This window comes from Micropterus salmoides, unplaced genomic scaffold, assembly GCF_014851395.1.
Source record: "Micropterus salmoides isolate LMB-PRFRI ecotype aquatic unplaced genomic scaffold, ASM1485139v1 Ms_hic_scaffold_1, whole genome shotgun sequence".
Lineage (NCBI taxonomy): Eukaryota > Metazoa > Chordata > Actinopteri > Centrarchiformes > Centrarchidae > Micropterus > Micropterus salmoides.
Genome location: NW_024040040.1, coordinates 47882187 through 47892715, shown reverse-complemented (window position 1 = coordinate 47892715; position 10529 = coordinate 47882187). Strand labels below are relative to the sequence as shown.

Genomic DNA, 10529 nt, shown 5'->3' with positions numbered 1-10529 from the left:
GTAAAGGACCTCCTCGACCCCAAAGTTTTATAAACTGTCTGGATAACAGCCAGTTGCTTCATTAGGCTCTGAGAAATCTGCCTGCTCTGGAAACAGTTTCTCTTGAAGGATTCCTTCCCTTAAAGGCTTGTGCTGCTCGCATGCTTTCAACTTGATTCATTTGTAGTGCGAGCTTATGTAAGTGTGCTCCGAGCTTGGCAAACGTTTCACTGACAACGCAACGACAAAGAAGGAAAAGAGGTGGGTAAGAAAGAAAGAGAAAGTGATAGACATCACTTTCTCTTTCTTTCTGGAAAAGCTTCAAAAGTACTTTAATGATCCTTAAGTGGAAATTGAGCTGGGTGATACTTTTGAAAGAGTCAAGTGTTAAAAAGAGGAAGTAGGTCAACTGGTACTAAGACCAGCAGGATGTAAATGGCTCCAACACTCTGGATTTCCTGACTTTTTCCCGATCTGTCACTGTCTGAGTAAAACAACATCAAATGGCTTTCCTGATTCCATTCATTAGAGTTCATAGTGTATTTAATTGTAAATGCTTTCACCCCTGCCCCCCACCAGCAATCTGTTTTTTAATGAAGTGGCTGAACTAAGTTTGGAGTCCACGCTCAAAATTGTTGAGAGCATTGCTCAGGTCTGACATTTTTTAGGGGGAGAAAAGTGTGTTTAATTCAAAGTTGCGTTCATTATTACTTAACATGGATTTATTTGAGTTTCATCATGGATTCATTTTTGATCTTGGAAACAGCTGCTGACAAAATCACACATCCATTGATTTGTTAGCACATATACAGCTCCCATGAATTTTTTTCCAGCGTGACAGTGTGTGTATCATACGTCATTATAACTTTTTCTCCCTTATCCATTATAATCCTCTTTTCACCTTTTAAAAAACTTCCTAAGAATAATCTTTCTCTAATCTGTTACGCTGTTGACATTTTTAAGTTTTGTCTTGGGTTTGCTAAAGGCTGGCAAAAGTACTGTAGATTTATTAGATAAACAACATAATATCATTCACAAAAAACAACCCATGTCTCGACAAACGGAGTGAACTGCAGTTTGTACGGGTAAAACATTTTTTAATTGATTAATTTAGTTACTTTTTCTTGTTTCTTTAAGAGAACAAGAGAAGTTCTGGCTTCTGACACAATTCATGATTTCAACACGTGACAGTGAAAAGAGAAGAAACTAAAAGAAGGTCCACATGAAAATATATAACAGCATTGGGCGCAGCTTGATCAGCACTGCGATGCATTTGGGAGACCAGACTTTTCTTAATAGGACAACTACTTGCTTTTGGACAGGAAGATGGTGATTTTATCTGTTTTCCTGAGTTCTGTAAGGGTGTTTGCAACAATCCTGCCTGCCTTTAATGGTCCGCACTGTGGAGAGTAAACAGGAACAAACACAATGAATGAAAGAAAGGCAGAGGATGAGTCACACTAACAGCTACACACACAAATTTGTTAAATGTGAGGGCCCTGAGGCACCGCTGTGTCACACAACACCACCGTTAAATGATCAAACACTTTGTGTCACCTCTTCTCTTGGACTTGAACAACACCAAAAGACTACAGTCAAAAGGCCAGCTGACCACCAAAGTGCATGTACATTGTCAGAGAAGAAAAAACTAGTCAGTGAGTTTCAGTACTCAAACCCAGCCCAAGCTTAAAGCTTTACACAACAGAACAGTATGCACCTGACTCAAAAGAGAAAAAAATGTTGAAACCTGTTGGGATCAGGACAGGTTTGGGTTGTTGTATATATGCCAGGTTATTTTATTCTATCTCTCTGACTTAACTTTCCATGAGTGTGATATGTTGCAAGTTGACAGTGCCAAATGGAAAGAGGGAAGGAAACAGAATACATAAATACATTAATAAAGCAGCCATCAATTCATTCCACAGTGAATCTGTTACAGTGTATGTCATAAAAAGATTGCTAATGGCACTTTAAAGTTTTGCTCAAAATGCTCTATGTGGAAAATGATCACACACCACACAAACAAGGTACAAACAAAACAAAGTGTATATTAAAATGTGGTCACAAACAACAGGTGACACACTCAATGGCAGCCAAACCTTTCCGGGGTAGTTCTGGGGTGGGTCTAAGAGGGTCCTTTTCTTGCCTTCTTACAGTTTATTTTCAATTGCTAACCTGCATTGGTCAAAACTGAAGTCACATTGTCAAAACACTTCACACAGTCAGCGTAACAGAAGTGAATGGGGACCAAACTGTGAATCATTTTCATTGCTTTTACACAACATGCATTCAATGACTACTTTCTCCAAAATCCATGAACTCTTTTCTCATTACTACTTCACCACCTGCATCACGTTTTTCAAATGCTAACACACTGTGTTATGGCAGACTAGGTGAACGGACTCAAGAGCAGACTCGGGGCAGGTTTAAATCCAGGAATTTAAAGTTTATTGAAAAGGGGTGTGAGAGCGGAGCAGAAGGCAGATCAGGGAATGGGGACCAGCGAGTGAATTTCCAGACAGGCAGTGAGCTGAGCGAGGCAGGGGCAGAATTTCCAGACAGGCAGTGATCCTGAGCACAGAGAGACAAGGTAAGTGATCTCACAAGAAACAAACAACAGAATATACAACTCAAGACTTGTAGGCCACAGCGCTAATACCGCTGAGGTAAGCTGACGAGAACCGGGTTGATATACTGCAGAGTCTTGATTAGTGGAATGTGGATCAGGTGTGCAGGTGGAGGTGGCGAGCCAGGCCCAGAGTGAGAAGCCACGCCCAGACAACACAGAGAGACAGACAGACAGACTAACAGGAGACACAGGGAGGGAAGAGAACATAAACACAAGGGGTCGGGGAGGAGACCTGCAGACTCATAACACACTGTGTCCAAACCTGTTACAATTTTTGTTTTTTTTTTTTTACAATTGCTAACAAGCATTTTTCAGTACTGACTTTACTTTTTCAAAACTCTTCACACTTCACACTACTAAAACACTGCATACTTTCAATATCAAATGATTTTACAAAAACACCAGCAGTGGTTCTCTCCAAAAGCAACACTTTGTCACACAATTACCCAAAAAGCACTAACAACAGATAGCATACAATCATTTTAGCAATCTTTGAAGTAGTAAATCATTTTGTGTTCTTTTAGTTTTTGGTTGTGTGAAGTGTAAAGTTAGCATTATGAACTACAGTAAGAATGGTAAGTCTTAATAGAACGTACAACAGTATACAACAGGAAAAGCTTCACTGTACTTTATCTAAATGAAAGTAGCATGGAAAACAAAATTCAGCACTGTAAATGCTTGCTCAAAAAAAACAAAACAAAGTTAGTTCGTCGGTCTCTTGCATCTGTGTAGCAGCACTCCATCGAAGGACATCACTGCACACATGGTAACCTTGGCACCCCTTTGGCCTGGGACACCCACTTTAGCTCTTTTGCTAATCAAATTCTGTCCTCAACAGCATGTTTTGGCCAAGTCCACATAGATAAAAACATGGGCTTCCAGCTCCATGACTCTCTAAATGATATCTCCCCTGTGGGGTTTAGTCGTTGGGTCCTAGAGAAGAAATACAAGAATTACACACAAACAATAGATTTTAATTTTGGTAATATGCAGTTATGCCTTTTCAGAATACATATTTTACCTGTTGGTTCACTGGAAGATTCTGACAATTGATGCCACCGTTGAGCGGGTCACATCTGGCTGCTCTCTGAGACCAGTCTCTTTCAATGATAGCCCATGGTTGATTACCTGGTTACCACAGTAGTCCTAATGTCATCAGAGACTACAGCTCTTGGTCATCTCTGCTGTCTTACACTACCACGCATGCAGAATCCTTTTCCTCTCCGTACCACTCTTTCTCCTCCGTCTCTTGCAGGCTCCAGTGAAGTGGAGGTGTAACAATCCATTTGAAAGATGTCTCCTGATGTAGGTGGTAATGAGATCACTAGGTGAAAAGACCAGGGTAGGACTTTAACCGAGAAAGGAATGACCTGTTGTTGGTGTCATTTACATAATTTTAATCAATACTTTTTCACTACTTGTCTCCATAACCATCTTTTTTAGGATTTTGAATGTATTTAAATGGGGTTTGTAATGTCGCAAATTGCTCTCCATTTGAATGTATGTATAATTTTGAAGTTAAATTTAACAGTTTTGAAAAGACTATGTTAGCATTTGCTAATCTCTCACTTTGAGAGAGAGAGTGAAGAGTTTTGAAAAAGTAATCTCAATACAGGAAAATGCTTGTTAGCAATTGTAAAAAACTGTCAAAACAGAATGATTGCAAATGGACAGATAAATGTGTGTCATGTTTTCAATGTGGTTTTACTGTAAAACTGCAAGCTGAGTGTAAAGCAGGAAATGTGCATAGATTTTAGCAGAATTGCTTCAGGGGGTTGGTACATCAGTTCAATCAAGGTTGTGGTCACTGTGTCTCAGGTACCAGTTTTACTGTGTAAACCACTAAGAAAAACTGTATTGCATCATTGAAATTTCAGAAAAATCTTTTCACAAGTAAATTACTGAATGCAGTGAAAAAAAATAAAGGATAATGAAGGAAATTTCTGCATTTTCGATTCATTCTTGTAACAGAAACTATAGTACAGTCAATAAAGTAACAATGTGTTACAAATTTAACATTTGCAAAACTATTGGTAAACTATGGCTAAGATTTGGATGAAAATGATTGCAAATGCACAAGGCTGCACTTTTTGTTTGGCATAGATCAATTTCAGCAGTACAGAGTTATACATTGCAAGGGATTAGACAGTATTCACCGTTACACATTTACTGTATGCACTGTAATTTGTTGACAGAGCACGTCATTGTGATGCAGAAAATAAAAAGACGAGACTATTTTAAAACACTGCACAGCATAAAGGAAACAATTACAAAATAAGAAATGGAAACATGGACACACCCTCAGGTTGATGTTCTTGTCAATTGGGCCACAGATTCGTATTCACAGCACGACAGATATCTTCATCAATTTACTGTAGGACACATTTACAAAAAAGTCTAATAGACATGTAGAAAAAAGGCTTTGCACATTTGACGTGTTCAACCATACTGCTTGTACTGACTTACGCAATTAACTTATGGCTAGAGGTTTTGGGGGGCAAGACGACTCAACAGAGATCCAGTATAATACATTGTGATCAACTTGACATACAGTAAGCAATTGATAATGTAGGAAAAAGCAGACATATTTACATAATAATTTGCATAAATGTGTCAAAGCATTTGCAATTTGCAAGTTTCTCAAAAGACTGAGAAATTGCTATATGCACAAGTGACTACATGATGTGGAGGTTTGAACAAGTAGAATTTTCATTCTGATCTGAGAAATGTACCAAAATGACTGGGAACAACTGTATTCTATAATGAAATACTGATTAATATGAAAAAGTCACATTTCGAAGATAAAAGTTCATCCAATTTACGTGTTGCTTCCTGTTGTTAGTGTTTCAAAGGTCAGTGTGTTATGTGTGACGATGGATGCTTTCTGAGTGAGAATTGTTGGCAGTGCTTTGGTTGAACGTGTTTTTGAGATTTGTATGAAGTGTTTTGACTTTTGGAGGTGAGAGTTTGGCCAAGATGCATGTTGGTAAGGCAGACTGTGTGAAGAGTTTTGAAAAAGTGGCTTCAGTTTTAACCATTCGCAATTGAAAAAAACTTCTTAAGTATTCATTTGAATCATTATAAGGAGTGAAACAGCGCCCCACTGGTTTCAGGTGGGCAGTGCATTTGAGTCAGTGTTTGTTGCTTGAAAAGGTTATTCATGTCAAGTCTGCTGAGAAGAAGCCAGGTGAACCTGATCTCCTTTGATTAAATAAATTATCAGCCAATCACATGTTGACACAACTAACGTTAGTCGCACTCTGGCATCACGCCAAACAAATTCATGGAAGTTAGCGGAGTAAACTGAAATAAAATAACTTTAGCTTGTTTTACAGCGCCTATAAAGTTATACACATAATAAAGCTCGCAGCAATGAAGCGTGGAGACGAGGTCCTGGTGAAAACTTTCCTAAGAACAAGTCAAGTTAGATTAAATGACATGAAGGATATGAACCACTTTGGAGAATGATCTTCAGATAACGTGAGTCAATACACCCTCTCTCTTTCTGTCTGGCCAGTCTCTTGGCTCTTTCGTGTTTTGCTCAATGGCCTGCCGTGGATGTATTTTGTTGCTGCGCAGTTGTTGATTTTATTGAGGTTGTGTTGCTTAACTGAAGGCTACTGTGCTTTGTTTACCAGGACGTTGCTGTGTTATTGCTCGCTGTCTAAACAAGCACAATAAATTCGGGAATTCCCTGCTTGGTTTTGCATTTCTTAGGAGCCACATTTGCTGTGTGTTTTTATTTTTTTATTGCAGCTTGTGCAGAAGGTCAGATAGGCACTTGCAAGTCTTTAACACAAAGCAGTGTGCAAGCTATGTTTTGATTCATGCACTACTTTTTTTTGTGAAGGAATTTTGCAGGTGTATTGGTATTCCAGTACAAATATAAGCGCTGGAATACTGTGTATATAAAGTGTTTTGTATTTATAATACTAATATTTTTTTAAATTAAGGAATGTGTGTTAGTAGTGTTTGCAGCATTTGCAGTGTCTTTCAGTGCTGAAACTATTTTTTGATATTTCTCTGATTTTAGCCCTCTCATATAGGATGATTTGCTGCTTTTTGTTTTTTATCCCTGTAATTGAATATCTTTTGGTTTTGAACTAACTGTTGGTCAGACAAAAGGAAGTGAGAGACTGATATTTATTGGTGTTCCGGTTGCATGTATGTTAAAGTAAGTCTCTTACTTCTGAATTTTGGAGAACCTGTATGACTTGAGTCAAACTTAAGGGTTAATTTAAATGGCCCCTCTGAAAGGATGTCTGGCCCCTGTGGTTTAAGTAGGCCAGAACAGCCACTGCTACCCTCAAGTTACAGTAGGCTATAGGCTTTATTATTGAATCGGTGATCATGTGTGCAGCTGGACCTAAACGCAAGACTATTGCTAGACTATTGCTATTAGTTTAAGGTTTTGATGTGAGTTTACAATTTAAGATACGTTTAAGGTTTGGTCAGAGGTTAGGAGAGAATTTAGTCATGTGCTTTTGTGCGTTTCCACCCCCAGTCAAATGGAAGGACCACCTGTGTCGTCCCACTCTGTCCCTATCGGCTGCAGCGCCGGCTTTTCCTGCTGCTGTTTCCTCTCAAAGGTGGACTGGAAAAATCCAGCAGAAAAGGGAGTCCGATAACAAGGCAGTCATCAGAGTACAGCTTCCCACTAGAACAGATTACGACTCCTTTTTAATAGAGCCTTTATTCTAAGTGAAACCAGCTGCAGGAACTTCTATTTTAAGTTCACATCTGAGGGGATTTTATCCTAAAAGTATATAAAGGATGTGACTGGATACTTTGTGGATGCTTGTGTTTGAGTAAACCTCGGTGGCTGGTGTGCTTTAGATCATATTTCCAGAGATGCAACCGTGAAAATATTCTAAAAGACTTACATTTACAGCCCTAGTGTTAATAATAAAATAAAAAAAGACCACAAAGAGTTGTTTTAACTCGTGACACAACTACACTGGTCATTACTCACCAGAAACTGTTGTGGAGCCAGTTTGTGGCTTTGTCTCACTGTTTGATCCACACTGATCAGCAGAGAAGTGGACACATTTGTTTTACACTGAGCCAAATGGTGTCTGACAGTGTTTTGACACTTGCAAGTCATGCCATTTCTGAATTTCCATTAATATTGGATTAATGGTGCACAAAAGTGTCAGGACTCCACTCCACGTGACATCAAGTAACCTCCAGAATCCTTTGTTTTATTTATTTTTTAACAGCATCCCCCTTTAAATCATTGTCTTCAGCTGGCACACATTATTCCCACTGATTAGTGTTAATAGATTATTTTTTTCTTTTCAATTCTTTGATGTGACAGCCGTGTCTAGACATTGTGATTCTCTTTCAATGTCATTCTTCTAGAACAGAAAAAAGGCTGTCTGCTCTGGTACCAATTAAGTCCCCCCTTTTTATCCATTTAAAAAGTCGACAGAACTGAAGTGGAACTGGGCACAAAAATGGTACTTTATGTAGTTTTGAAACTTATTTATTATATGGACAATAATTGGTATGCAGTATTTTCATGAATAAATTGTTCAAATAAATGCAGTTTAGCATATCAAAGCTTTCTGGGTCTCGCCAGTCTACGTTGCAAGTTTTGCTGTGGCTGGCTGTAAAATCCTACATAATTGAAAACAAGGATGGTGAAGGATGATGTGGTTCAAGCGCAATGACATTTACTCCACCAAGTTCATAATTTTCTATACCACCAGTGTATTATGACCCTAATATACATTGGCCACTTACCAAATAATAGAAAAGTAAACCCCTTTTTTTTTTTGAAGATTCATCCATTTTTGTTCTCTTGCCAGCTTTAACGAAGAGTTGGCTTACTAACTCCTGGTTAAATAAGCTTCACTGGCAGGAATGAGCTGCTAATGTAGCACAAAGTACTGTTCAAACTGTCATCCAAAACAATGTTTGTCTCTGTTACACAGTTTTAATGTTCCCCTGTCAGCCAACAAGAAATCACTATTATTACTACTGGTTGAGTGATTAGTTTGATACAGAAAAGCTTTTTTGATCATCAAGTAATTGTAATTTTTATGCAAAACTGCCAACAAATCACTGGTTCCAACAGCTGGAATAGGGTTGGGTTATGTCTACAAAATTTCCATCAGACGATTGTCTACAACGAAACATCGGGATGGACGACATCAACGGGTGCGCAGGGGCGGGGGTTTTACAATGGCGATGCCGGCGTGATGTCTGTCAGCCATCGCCGATGGATGATTGCATCGTCTATCGGCCCAACCCTAATCTGGAATGTGAATATTTCCTGTTTTTCTGAGTCTTCTATGCTAGTAAATGTAATATTTTGGCGATTTGAATTGTTTGTTGAACAAAACTGAGAAAATGAATATTGAATTGAGACTTCTAGCAGGCAGAATCCAAATTGATGTCCCACTACGACACGTTACGTCTCCGCCACGGTTTTGCTTGCGTCCACTGGAAGCGTCTCCGAAACGTTCCAGCAGCGTGCAGCCTGCCCCACGTTATTGACTTATTAATTTGTTATATTTGTGCTTCTACCTTCTTCACAGCTCTGTGACCCTGCTTTGTTCCGTCAACTTCAGGCTGCATTTCCCACAAGGAGAATTTCAGAATCAGAGCCTGATGTTGCTGATGTGTTTTTATATTTTGTTGATTTGATAATCAGTTTGACAAAAAGTGTTTGCATTTTGTGTTATGATTAAGTAGGCTACGTAGTTAAATTATCTCTTTTTGTGTCTGTTTTAATTGTTTATTATTTTACGATAGGGTGTCTTAATTTGAAAATTAACCGGATTCCCTATGCCGTTCTGTGTGTGACTTCCTGCCTGGTTCAATCTGCTCTGTGCTGCTTGACTCTGCTTGCGTCAAAAATAGATCTGTTACCTTTTCTCTGCAGAGCGGAGAGCTGTTTCTGTGATGCTTCAGGGACGCACTGCGGCTGCGTCTGGTGGACTCGCAAGCATTGACCATAATGGCTGCGATTAGCTGCGGCACAGCCATAATGCGCCGTAGCCAGAGTCAGTGGATTTTAGAGGTCAAGCTCACATGTCAGCTAATAGAACTCAGTAGTGACTTTTATCCTGTCCCTCCAGGTAAATGCAATGCCTTTTTTAAACTCCATCCCCCCCACTTTGCAATGCAGGATCTCCTGATTTTAAAAAGTCGTACCCAGATAGCGCCCAGATGACATCATCTTTCTGACTAGTTGTACTAATTAGGACAAAATCATTTTGATGTGTGAAATTGGTGTGCCTAATCTGAAAATAAAAGTGAGTGTAATATGAATACGAGAGAATTTCAACTTTGCCATCCTCTTGCACAATCTTCTTAATCGCCAGCCTAATTCCCTCTTTTCTTTTTCCTTAGTCAACAAATTCATCAAAGCAGAGTCAAACACACACTAAACACAAGTTTTTGGCATCCCTCCCCCTGCCACCCAGCTGAAGTCTGGTTTACATCTGTGTGCCAGTACCATTGCGGGCTTTACACAAAGGGGGGTGTGTGTAAGTGCAGATTCCCTGGTGTTCTCAACAGTGGGGAGTGTGTTTGTTCTGGTAGCAGCTTCCTAAAACCTTTAACACCCCCTCCCCGTGGAGACCCAGGCCACTTTAGAACTTTTCATATGGGACACACACATACACACAGCTTTCTCAGCATCCATCCACAGGTCTATTTTTACATAAAGATCTACAGTTTTGAACAAAGTGAGTTGCTTTTCTTTGCAGCAATTTCAAATGCAGGTATATTTATACCACTAAATAGCAAAGAGGGAGGCTTTAACCGTCTTTAGTCTAAAGGAATGCTTTCAATCTGGAAAAGCTCAAGGTTTTCAGATGACAGTTGGCACCGGTGGCGTCCTACATATGACTGCATAAGCAGGAATTTATCATGCCTGTAAAGCTCGCATTCCTGTGCGGCTGGGAGTGTG

The 10529-nt window shown here is 39.3% G+C and overlaps 1 long non-coding RNA gene across 1 annotated transcript; it reads left to right on the top strand.

Moving 5' to 3' along the window:
- Nucleotides 1–5824: 5824 nt before the first annotated feature.
- LOC119912694 lies at nt 5825–9882 on the top strand. Its single transcript, XR_005446200.1, has 2 exons — nt 5825–6088; nt 9498–9882. It is a non-coding gene; the product is annotated as an uncharacterized LOC119912694 (long non-coding RNA).
- The last annotated feature ends 647 nt before the right edge of the window (nt 9883–10529 follow it).